Source organism: Erinaceus europaeus, chromosome 1, assembly GCF_950295315.1.
Source record: "Erinaceus europaeus chromosome 1, mEriEur2.1, whole genome shotgun sequence".
In the NCBI taxonomy this organism is placed as follows: domain Eukaryota; kingdom Metazoa; phylum Chordata; class Mammalia; order Eulipotyphla; family Erinaceidae; genus Erinaceus; species Erinaceus europaeus.
Genome location: NC_080162.1, coordinates 68,992,226 through 69,005,386, shown reverse-complemented (window position 1 = coordinate 69,005,386; position 13,161 = coordinate 68,992,226).

The following is a 13,161-nucleotide window of genomic DNA, read 5'->3' as shown; positions in this document are numbered from 1 at the left end:
AGAGTAGTCCACTGAGTCGGTCATGCCCCACAGATTATGAGCTAAGGCTTCTGAGAATATTCTTAACTGATATGAGTCCCTGAGAGACCTCTGCATTGGGTATGAAATTCTCATTTTCCTTTTCTCCTTGGATGTCTTTAGAAACAAGGTAATATTGTCACCAGTAATATTGGTCTGGCTCTCCATATTGATTTGTGTTTTGTAATAGCACATTTTGTGAAAATTGCCTCTTTGCTTTTGGATTTGATATTTTAATCAAGTATTGGAGGGGCAAGCCAATGTTGGAAGCTTGGATTCTTACTCTAGAGCAGAGTAAGACAGAGTGCTTATTCTGAGTAGTTCCCTGACCTACTTCCTCCTGACTACATAAAGTTCTCTGGGTGTTTCCCTTTCATCTGGAAGGACAAAGGGAAATGGGAAAAAAATATATAAAGAGGGGAGAACATAGGCCGTTGACAATGCTCTGGGGTGTGCACTGTCATCTATGTGCCTTTTCCTCTGAAATCAAGAGTGAGCAGTATCCAAGGTTTGCATAGAACAGAAGATGAAAACTTGTGTACAAGACACCCACATCTTTTAAATTCTTGTTTTCTTTCTCCCTCTGCATCCCCACTGACAGAACAGTATTCAGAGTAACACACACACACTCCTCATGAATTATTATGCCAAAAAAAACATTCTAGCTTTTGAATAATATTGTCTATTAATTGTATAGAATCTATGGATGAATTCAGGTATTGGGCCATTCCAGTTCATTTTTAGTGACTTCTTTTGAGACAACTCATACCTACATCCTTAGCCCCATTTTGCTCTGCTCTTCAACCTCTGTCTGTGCTTTAGATTCCACAAAAAAATTAAATGCTTGTTTAGACCCCCTTTCATCTCTGGGCTGTAAAACAGTCCATATTCAGAGCTGAGTCTGATGAACATCTAAGCTTTTGCTTTAATCTGCAGATCCTGAGTTACCACTTTGTACCGTGGGTCACAATTCTGCAAAGGACATTTCTCCTTTCTTACGTCACCTTTAATTCTGCCTTTACTGTAAAAGGATTGTACCTGCCTTTTTTTTTTTTTTTTACACAAGTCGGGCCACTGGTCAGTGGTTGCTGACCACTTTTTTTTTGTTTCAATAGAGACAAAGAGAGGGAGAGACACCACAGCACCAGAGCTGCCCCCAGTGCACAGCACCCCCCATGTGGTGCTGGTTCTTGAACCTGAGCCACATTCATGGCAACACAAGCACTTTACCTAGTGAGCTATTCCTTCAACCCCCAGAAATTCTTCTAATATTTCTTTTCACGACTTAGAAAATAAGATACCTTGGGGGTTGGGCAGTAGGATGGCATGTTAAGCGAATGTGGCGTGAAACATGAGGACCAGCGTGAGGATCCCAGTTCAAGCCCCCAGCTCCCCACCTGCAGGGGGTTCACTTCACAGGCGGTGAAGCAGGTCTGCAGGTGTCTATCTTTCTCTCCCCCTCTCTGTCTTCCCCTCCTGTCTCCATTTCTCTCTGTCCTATGACAATGATATCAATAACAACAATAATAACTACAACGACAATTAAAAAAAAACAAGGGCAACAAAAGGGGGGGAAAGCAAATAAAAAATTAAAAGAAAATAAGATACCTTGTAAAACAAAAATGTTGAGTTGAGACAGATTCATTCATTGGTAATTTAGTGTCAGGTATTACCATACTTATAAGGCAGTATAATATTTTGGTACTCTTCTCAGAACTATGAATGAATACAAAAGAAAAGGAGAAATATGGGAAAAACAGTTATTTAATTTAAAAAGTGTGAGGAGTAGACCATTATACACATATATTTTTGTAACCCAGAAGAAAAATATGGGCAATTACATCTTGGGAGGTTTCAGGCTGTGCATATTTACTTAACGATAATAGTTCCACAAGGACCATTATGAATTACTGGGAAATAAAATATTCATAGGTGTAAAACTGAAGTTAGTCTACTTGGAGCTTTCCTGAGTTTATTTCTATAGAATACATTTTTATAGAGAAGCCTGCCTGGGTACTGAGATGCTCTAATATTCACCATAAATAATTTAAAACTCAGCACAAGTAGAAGAATGCCACCTTTCAGAGTAAGAGGGCTAATTGTGTTCACAAGCTTTCTCAGAATCCAAGAGGCAAACCAACCTACATTTTATGACTCCTAGGTGTGAGAGCAGGAAAGAGTCCCAGGAGTTCCACAGACAGAGCATGTGAAATTCCTCAGAACACCCAGCACGGCCTGCTTCTGGTTTCCACTATCAGCCATCTTGACTTGAAAATAGTGTGGTTACCTGGCCATTACCATCATTTCTGACTTGGTGCTAGAAATTCCACTAATTGAAATAAATATTTCAGAGTGAGACTGAACTTTAAAAACTCCATAAAGAAGAGTGTCAGATGGGAGTTGGGCGGTAGTGCAGCGGGTTAAGTGCACGTGGCGCAAAGCACAAGGACCTGTGTAAGGATCCCAGTACAAGCCCCCGGCTCCCCACCTGAAGGGGGGGTCTCTTCACAGGCGGTGAAGCAGCTCTGCAGGTGTGTCTATCTTTCTCTCCCTGTCTTCCCCCTATTTCTCTCTGTCCTATCTAACAACGACATCAGTAACAACAACAGTAACAACAACAACAATAAAAAGCAACAATGGCAACAAAAGGGAAAATAAATATAAAAAATTAAAAAAAAAGAAGAGTGTCAGATAAATAAAAATTTTCAGAGAAGAGGAGAGAGAGAAAAAGATATAGATATCAAGGCTGGAGAGAAGTTACCACAGAAAGATGAAAAGAACAAAGCAGGATAGGATATGGGTCCTGACAGCTCTTCAACTCACTGCCTGGCACAAGTGTGAGAGAAGGAAAAGCCACAGCACTTGCGTGTATGCATCAGGTCTCCAATTCAAACTCCTAGGCAGTTGTCCACAGGCTTCTTTCTGCTTCAGGGCATAGTAAAATCCCAACACTCGGGGAGTCAGGCGATAGCAGAGCGGGTTAAGCACAGGTGGTGCAAAGCACAAGGACCAGCGTAAGGATCCCGGTTTGAGCCCCCCTCTCCCCACCTGCAGGGGAGTCGCTTCACAGGCTGTGAAGCAGGTCTTCAGGTGTCTTTCTTTCCCCCTGTCTTACCCTCCTCTCTCCATTTCTCTCTGTCCTGTCTAACAACGATGACATCAATAACAACAACAATAATAACTGTAACAATAAAGAGCAACAAGGGCAACAAAAGGAAAAATAAATAAATACAAAAATTTTTTTAAAAAAAATCTCAACAGTCCTCTAGTGTTAGACCTGTCTCAGAGGCTGTGATTATTTTCTTCTTTACATTTGTTTGCTTTTTATTTTTTTATATATTTTATTTATTTTCCCTTTTGTTCTCTGTGTAGTTTTTTATTGTTGTTGTAGTTATTATTGTTGTTATTGATGTTGTTGTTGTTAGACAGGACAGAGAGAAATGGAGAGAGGAGGGGAAAACAGAGAGGGGGAGAGAAAGATAGACACCTGCAGACCTGCTTCACCGCCTGTGAAACGACCCCCTGCAATTGGGGAGCCGTGCTCGAATCTGTCTGCTTTTTACCTTTGAAGATATCTTGCAATTTCTAATCAAATCAGAGCATCCCCTCATATACTGTGGCAATTATATGTGTAAACAATGTTTATGCTTTACCAATTCTATACTATAAGTAAACTATTTTGAACATGCTGAGTTTAATAGGTATATTCAAGAGACAGCTTCAATTTTCTTTCACTTATGCCTTCAGACATTTTTCTGTCAAACATTCCTTTCTTATTTTGAACAATACTTGAGACAGAAACTACAGATTTTTAAAAAAGATTTTATTTATTTATGAGAAATATAGGAGAGAGAAAGAACCAGACATCACTCTGGCATATGTGCTGCCGGGGATCGAACACAGGACCTCATGCTTGAGAGTCCAAAGCTTTACTACTGTGCCACCTCTCAGGCCACGAAACTACAGATTTTTATCAACTGTGAACCAATATACCAGTGCAATTTTCTGAAGCTGGAGAGATAGCTCAACTGGTAGAGCTCAGAACCAGTTTGAGCTCTGGCATTAAATATACCAGAGTGGGTGGTACCCTGGCATATCATATCATATCAATCTATCTTTTTTTTTTAACCAAAGCACTGATCAGCTGTGGCTGATGGTGGTGCGGGGCATTGAACCTGCGACTTTGGAGCCTCAAGCATGAGAGACTGTTTGCATAACCATTACGCTATCTATCCACTGTTCTATCCCAAAATTCTAATATAAAATTTTAAAAAATTTAAAGTACAATTTCCTTTTTCTTTTTTTTCTTCTTCCCCCAATTCGAAGTTTCTTCAAGTTCCTGCTGCTCTCTGATCCAGAATCAGCCATGCAGAAGGGCAGGCTTGTTCTTTGTTTTCTTGCATCTTTCCTTCCTAATTTAATACTTCACTGCCAGAACTTTTCCTGTCGGGCTGCAACGCGGAGGAGAGAGACAGGAGATCCGGAGCAGAGAGGGAACACAATTCTTTATTTGGCTGCACCTCAGAGTTGAGTGAGAGCACAGCAGTTCAGGCCATGTGGAGTTAGCAAAAGTGGCCACCTCCCTCTACTTGCAGCAGCCTTCAGTCCCAAGGTGAAAAGCCGACAAGAGAGACGGAAGGAAGAAGGGCTTTAACGGGAGAAAGTCGGGATATGATTAGCTGGAAAACAAGGCACTCACACATAGGATAATGGGAAGGGGGAGGAGTAAACAAAGCACTCCAACTATAGAGGGGAATTGACAACATGGCGGCTGTGACTGCATCTGCACAATTTCCCAGCATTTTCCCTTTGGAACAGTGTCAGATCAGAGGAGATATTGGACATAACCCTTACTCCATAAAATAAGAACCTTTGGAAATGACTTGAAACTAGTCACCTTCCAAGGAGTTCACTAGGTCCTGGACATTCCAGCCAACTAGCCATTACAGGCTGTTCCAGCCAACCTCTTGCCCGACTCCAGCTTGTTCATTTAGCTCTTGAACTCTTGGGGGAAACTAATTAAATTGCCCTGTGGTCTTCTTCATATTATTCTCTACAGAGATTGTTTTCAGAGCTAGGAGGTGGTGCACCTGGTTGAATGCACATGTTACAATGCTCAAGGACCCAGGTTTGAGCCTTGTCCCCAGCTGCAGGGAGAAAGCTTTGCAAGTGGTGAAGCAGAACTGCAGGTGTCTCTCTGTTTCTCTTCCTCTTTATCACCCCCTTCCCTCTGAATTTCTGGCTGCTTCTATTCAATTAAAAAAAAGATTGTTTTCATTACTGCAGCTCATCTAGCATCCTGCAGAACATGAGATACTGGTCTTCCTTTCTACAAATGATCCCTCTTTTTTTGATAAGGTATTAACTTTCCCAAGGTAGAAAGAAACATTATGAAACAGGACTGCTTATGAACTCTCCTCAAATAAATTCTCTGTCCGATCGGTCTTTGCTTCTCTGCTTTCTTTTCCCTTACACAGACATTGTGAGTGACAAACACTGTGCCAGTTTGGGCCTGTGTTAGTAAGTCTTGTAGAGATGTAATTGGCTTCTTTCTATGAAACATATGGGGATTTAAAATCCATGTTCTCTTGTGCTGAAGTCTCAGCCAAAAGTCACACATAATAAGAAAAATTATATTTAACACTTTTTTAAAAAAAAGTTTGTGGGTTATGTATAATAGTTCACACACACACACACACACACACACACACACACACACACACACACACACACACACACACACCAAAAGCAGACTATGAGATTTAGTTGACTGCAAGTGGTTTATTTTCAGGATAATCCTAAGAAATAACAACAGGGAATAGAAAATAATACAGGAGAGAAGGCAGATATAAAGATCTTGCAGCCAAGAAAGTTTCACTGGGAGGTAAAAGTCAGTAATAGAACATACGTGTCACGTGTATGAGGCCCTGGCTTCAATCCCTGGCACCAAAAGATAGGGGGAGGGATAGAAAGAAAGCAAGCTTCCAATATGGATTATTAAACCCCAGTTGTACTGTGAAGCTATCAGAGCTTATGCAGAACACATGCATTGGAGAAATCTAGGAATCTTGGCTGGTACCTAAGATTACATCATACTACTTTCAGTCTTTGGGAAATGACTGCTCCAGGAGGCCATACTTCCTCACCACTTGCAGCTTTCCATTTTCATAGAACTGTTAGTTCTGATGGCCAGAGAAAATATCGGAAAAAGAAATGCAGACCTTAGTCATTGCAGTGGTGAGGATGAGAAATCAACAGAGAGAGAGAGAGAGAAGGGGAGAGTGTTGGAAACATATACAAATGAGAAAGCAGCAAGCACTGGTCATTCCAGTTCCTTTCCATGTGATATGTTGCTGACTATAACAGATGGTCCTAATGGCTTCTCAGATCCAAACAATAGTTATTTACCTATTCTCAGATTTTTTAAATATCTATTTATTTATTCCCTTTTGTTGCCCTTGTTTTATTGTTGTAATTATTATTGCTGTCGTTCTTGGACAGGACAGAGAGAAATGGAGAGAGGAGGGGAAGACAGAGAGGGAGAGAGAAATATGGACACCTGCAGACCTGCTTCACCACTTGTGAAGCGACTCCCCTGCAGGTGGGGAGCCAGGGGCTCAAACTAGGATCCTTATGTTGGTCCTTGTACTTTGTGCCACTTGAGCTTAACCTACTGCGCTACCGCCCGACTCCCTAGTTCTCAGATTTTACTTCTTACATTCTCTACAGCATATAAACAAATAAGTAAATATATTCATCATTTAAAAAAAATTATATTCCCTTTTATTGCCCTTGTAGTTTTTTTATTGTTGTTGTTATTGATGTTGTCGTTATTAGATAGGACAGAGAGAAATCAAGAGAGGAGGGGAACACAGAGAGGGGGAGAAAAAGATAGACACCTGCAGATCTGCTTCACCGCCTGTGTAGCGAACCCCCTGCAGGTGAGGAGCCGGGGGCTCAAACCGGGATCCTTACATCTGTCCTTGTGCTTTGCGCCACATGAACCTAACCTGCTGCGCTACCGCCATACTCCCATATTCATATTCATCATTTTCTAGCAATATCTTCTGCATTGTCACACTTGAATAACTCTACTGCTTTACTTTTTTTTCCAAAGCACTGCTCAACTCTGGTTTATGGTGGTACAGGGGCTTAAACCTGAAACTTTGGAACCTCAGGCATCAGAGTCTCTGTATAACCGTTATGCCATCTACCTCCCCCCCATGTTCATTTTTGTTAGTATGTATTCACATGTAAAGTATGCTGAGCTGCATTACTCATACTTTGGTGGATTAAAATATAATTCTCATAACACCCAACCAAAAAGAGCTGTGTACTCCTATGTTCATAGCAGCACAGTTTATAATAGCTAAAACCTGGAAGCAACCCAGGTGTCCAACAATAGATGAGTGGCTGAGAAAGCTGTGGTATATATACACAATGGAATACTATGCAGCTATCAAGAACAATGAACCTTCTTCTCTGACCCATCTTGGACAGAGCTAGAAGGAATTATGTTAAGTGAACTAAGTCAGAAAGATAAAGATGAGTATGGGATGATCCCACTCATCAACAGAAGTTGAGTAAGAAGATCTGAAAGGGAAACTAAAAGCAGGACCTGATCAAATTGTAAGTAGGGCAGCAAAGTAAAAACCCCGTGGTGAGGGGTAGACATGCAGCTTCCTGGGCCAGTGGGGGGTGGGAGTGGGTGGGAGGGATGGGTCACAGTCTTTTGGTGTTGGGAATGGTGTTTATGTACACTCCTAGCAAAATGTAAACATATAAATCAGTAGTTAATTAATATGAGAGGGGGAAAATCAGTTGTATGTCTCAAAGTTTCTCAAAACACAAACTGAATCTTTTTAATATATAGGCTGTGTATTTGATATGCGGACTCTCTCAAAAGCCTAGACCAAGTAGATTAGAAGCATCCAATAGCACAGCTATATACAAGATACTGGATACTGTACAGCAAACCATAACAAAAGGACTTTTCAAAGTTAACCCAATTACCAAATAATGTGATGATAACATTAACTATCGATTGTCTTTTTGAACCCTAAGACAGCAGGAACCTCACATCTCCACTATAGAGCCCCTACTTCCCCCAGTCCTGGAACCCTTGGATAGGGCCCACTTTCCTGTATGCCTCTCCCAATCCAAACCAAATAATATTGCATCCGCCGATCACAACCTAACCAACGCAACGATTGCCACCTCAACATGCTTCACCTCACCACTCGCAAAGCTTTCCTCCTGCATATGGGGGCTGGGGGCTTGAACCCAGGTCCTTGCGCATTGTCACATGTGCGCTCAACCAGGTGCACCACCACCCGGTCCATGGAGTTTTTTCTTTAAAATTTATTTATTTGTTTGTTTGTTTATTTACTTTTGAGAGAGAGAGAGAAAGAAGGGAAGTGGCCAAGCATAACTTCTGGCATATGTGGTACCTCACATCAAACTCAAGACTTCATGCCTGGGAATCCAGAGGTCTACCACCATGCCATCTCCCAGATCCCTTGAGGTTTTTCAAAATGACTACAAAGTAGATGAGAAAAGATGGTTATATCGGGGTTGAGGGTAGATAGCATAATGGCTATGTGAAGAGACTCTCATGCCTGAGGCTCCAAAGTCCTAGGTTCAATCCCCTGCACCACCAAAAGCCAGAGCTGAGCAGTGCTCTGGTAAAAAAAAAGAGAGAGAGAGAGAGAGAGAGAGAGAGAGAGAGAGGAAGAGAGAAAGGGAGGGGGTGGGTGGTGGCTCATCTGGTTGAGATGACACATTACAATTTACAAGGACCCAGGTTTGAGTCCCTTGTTCTCATCTGCAGAGGGAAAGCTTTGCAAGTGGTGAAGCAGTGCTGCAGGTGTCTCTCTGTCTCTCTTCCTCTCTCTCTCTCTTCCCTTTAGATTTCTGGCTGTCTCTAGCCAGTAAATAAATTTTAAAAGGATGGTTATATCAATGAAAAAGTTCCAGGATTATTAGATAATGATATGGTAAAGAATGGGGCCGGGTGGTGGTGCACCTGCTTAATCACACATATTACTATATGCAAGGACCTGGGCTTGAGTCCCTGCTTCCCACATGTGGGGGGGGATGCTTCACAAATGGTAAAGGATATTTTCAGGTCTCTCTCTTCCCCCCTCTCCTTTTTCCTCTCCCCCTCATTTTCATCTGTCCTATCTAATAAAAACAGAAAAAAGAAAAAGAAAGAGAAGAAGTGGAAGAGGAATAATGGAACTGTACCCCTGTCCCATATATTGTTCATTGTAAGCTCTGCCTCCTAAGGAAAAAAAATTTTTTTTCTCATTCATCTTGCTATGAGATAACTCCTGAGAAATGCTGTTACCAATGGTTTTATTTATTTTGCTACAAGGAACTTGAAATGTGAAAGGCAAAGTAATAAAAACAAATTATAAAATAATGAGAAAAAGAAAGAAAAGTCTGAAAGTAGGAGCTGGCTGTGTGCCAGTGAACAATAATGAAAAGACTTTTCTTGATGAGTAATACACTCAGCCCAAAACCAGCCTGAGAAGTCACTAGATGGCATTTGCAATTTTAATCTGATGCTTTCCAAAGCAGTGGAGAGAAAGGAAAATTACGGGAAAATGTGGATGTTGGTGCTTCTGGAAAAGGGGGCTTTCTGGGTAAAATTCACAACCAGTACATTTTAAAGACTAGCCAGACCCCTTATGCAAGATCAATGAGCAATATTTGTTTCCCAGATCAGTACACTCTGTTTTCTGTACTGTGTACAAAAAAAAACCCCAAAAAACAATTATCTTCATGGTGCAAGTGGTGGTGCACCTGACTGAACACACATGCTACAAAGTACAAGGACCTAGGTTCAAGCCCCCAGTCTCTAACTGCAGGGGGAAAGCCTCACAAGTGTTGAAGCAGTGCTACAGGTGTCTCTCTATCTCTCTCCCTCTCTCTCGCCCCCTTTCAATTTCTGGCTGTCTCTATCCAATAAATACAGATAAAAAATTAAAGATAATAAAATTTTAAATAAATTAAATAATACAAAATAAAAATAATTTTATTCCATTTTCCAAGCTCATGTTTTATTTTCCATTTGTCTTTAGTATCTGACTTCAGAAACATAGTATTAATTTTCCCATACAATTTTTACTCTGATTCTCAAATATTAACATTTTGCTCTGCTTGCTTTATTAATCTTTTCCTCTCTCTATTCTTTAACATTTGAAAGTAGGTTGTGTCAATAGCACCTTTTTTTTTTCTTTTTCTTTCTTTTTTTGTTAATAGGACAAAGAGACATTGTTAGGGAAGGGAGAGATAAAGAGGAGAAAGAAAGGCACCTTCAGATGTGCTTCACAGCTTATGAAGCCCTTATCCTCCCCCCTACCCCCCGCAGGTGGGGTGTGGGGGCTTGAACTCGGCTTCTTGAATTTAGTAATGTGTTCGCTTAACCAGATATGCCATCGCCCGGCTCTAAATAGCATGCTGTTTTTTTAATTATCTTTATTTATTTATTGGATAGAGACAGCCAGAAATCAAAATGGGGAGGGGATAGTAGAGAGGGAGAGACAAAGAGACACCTGCAGCCCTGCTTCACCACTCGCAAAGCTTTTCCCCTGCAGGTGGGGACAGGGGGCTTGAACCTAGGGCCTTGTGCACTGTAACATGTACGCTCAACCAGGTGCGCCACCACCTGGCCCCACTTTTTTTTTTGCCTCTAGGGTTATTGCTGGGGTTCGGTGCCTGCACTACGAACCCACTGCTCCAGAGGCCATTTTTTTCCTTTTGTTGTCCCTGTTTATTGTCATTGTTGTTACTGTTGTTATTGCTGTCGTTGTTGGATAGGACAGAGAGAAATGGTGTTGGTATGCTTCTAAATTCTGCTTCTAAGACCCCTTCTGTTTCATTAGTTTAATCCCCCCTGCTTAACACTTTATTCTATTTACATAACCACTGTTAACTAAGCACCACCCTGCCTCCAGGACATTGTTTTAATCCTCACTGTTTTGTATGCTTTTTCCTTCTCCCCACCCCCTATCCTACGTACATCCTCTTTGGATCTGACTCTTCTGCCTCAGGATATATAAGGACAAGATTGTGATTAGAGATAGCTTAGATTGCGCTGTGTTTCACATGAATAAAGACTGAACTGCGTACCACTCAGCCATGAGTCCCTGGTCGTCTCTCTCTCCCGCCTGCGAAGCTAGCCCGACAAAATGGAGAAAGGAAGGGAAGACAGAGAGAGGGAGAGAAAGATAGACACCTGCAAAACTGCTTCCCCGCCTGTGAAGCGACCGACCCCCCTGAAGGTGGGGAGCCAGGGGCTCAAACCGGGATCCTTATGCCAGTCCTTGCACTTAACCCGAGGCGCTACCACCCGGCCCCAATAGCATGCTTTCACAGATTTTATTCTACATTTCCTAAGTCAGGCATTAACTTACATAATCACTGTACAATTACCAAGACCAGGATGTTATCACTAATGAAATATTTTTAATATAACATACAGATCTTATTCAGCTGTTACCAACTGTTCCACTAAAACATTCTTATTAAGTCTTTCTTTGTCTTTTTTTTTTTTTTTGCCATAAGAGTTATCGCTGGGGCTCCCTGCCTATGCTACAAATCCACTGCTCCTGGAGGCTATTTTTTCCCTTTTGTTGCCCTTGTTGTTTATCATTGCTGTTAGTATTAATGTTGTTTGATAGGACAAAGAGAAGTAGAGAAAGGAGGGGAAGACAAAGATAGACACTTGCAGACCTGCTTCACCACCTGTGAAGTGACCCTCCTGCAGGTGGGCAGCCGGGGGCTCAAACCAGGATCCATGTGCGCTTAACCCACTGTGGTACCACCCCGTGCCCCTCTCTGTCTCTTAATAATCTGTGGTTATGATCTTAGTGAAATAATCTCTGGCCTTTGAAGAATATGTAGCCATCTACTCAGTACTTTCAAAAAAAAAGAAGTTTGAGTGGTCCAGGAGGCAGCACAGTGGATAAAGAACAGGACTCTCAAGCCTGAGGTGCAGAGTTTGATCCCTAGCAGCACATGTACCAGAGTGATGTCTGGTTCTTTCTCTCTGTGCCTGTCTTTCTCATTAATAGATAAAATCTTTAAAAAAAAAAGTTTGATCTACTGATTTTCACAATGGAGCAGTCTCTTAGATATGCATGTAGACATCTGCTTTCCCTGGAGGAAAAATTAAAAAATGGATATTCACTCTTTTCCGCAAAGCCTAAATTATCACAGAAAATTCTGCGTTGTTTCTCTTTAGTTCAGGAAGTTTACCTGCTGCTTTTTCTCTTTGCATAACCAGTATATGCTCTCTCTAGCCTGCCTGCTGCTTTTTTTCAATTCCTCATTAGAATGAAAAATTCCACATAAACAATATCCTGGAAGATGTTTTTGCCTTCCCTTCATATTATAACAAAACACTTTTTATTTTAATTTTAGAGCAAGAGTGGATTCACAGGGTTTATAGGAGATACCTGATTGCACAATCAGGTTATTCCATTACCAACCTCAGACCATGACTGGTAGAAAATAGTGACTGAAAAAGCAAAGATGAAGTACCTAAATTAGTGCCCATCAAAAAAAAAAACAAAACACTTAAATAAAATTTAGTTAACACAGTCAATATAATGCATGCAACACTCAATAGAAGACACACTTGTGTATGGCCTATAATAAGTTAAACAACAGAAAGTGGCTAAGTCATGTTGACCCTACAGAGGCAAACTGGAGTATTTGGAGAGACAGAGGTAAAGGGAAACAGTTATAGTAAATCTTTGTTTGCCATCTGAGTTTTACATTTTCTCAGTGTATAGCATATGTTCAGAGAGAGAGAAGTAGTAGAAAAGTGCTAGGTAGAATGCAGGTAGATGATACAGCACAGAATGTTAGAAGAAAGGAAGATAGATTTAAGACCCAGATAGATTTAAGGAACAGTAAGATATCCATATTCTCCAGCTGCACTGTGTTATTTTTTTAATATTTATTTACTAGGGGAGCTGAGAAGTGGTGCACTTGATAGAGAATGCATGTTACCAGGTGCAAGGACCCAGTTCAAGCCCCTGGTCCCCACCTGCAGGGGAGAAACTTCACAAGTAGTGGAGTAGTGCTGCAGGTGTCTCTCCTGTTACTATCTATAACCCTCTAATAAAAAAA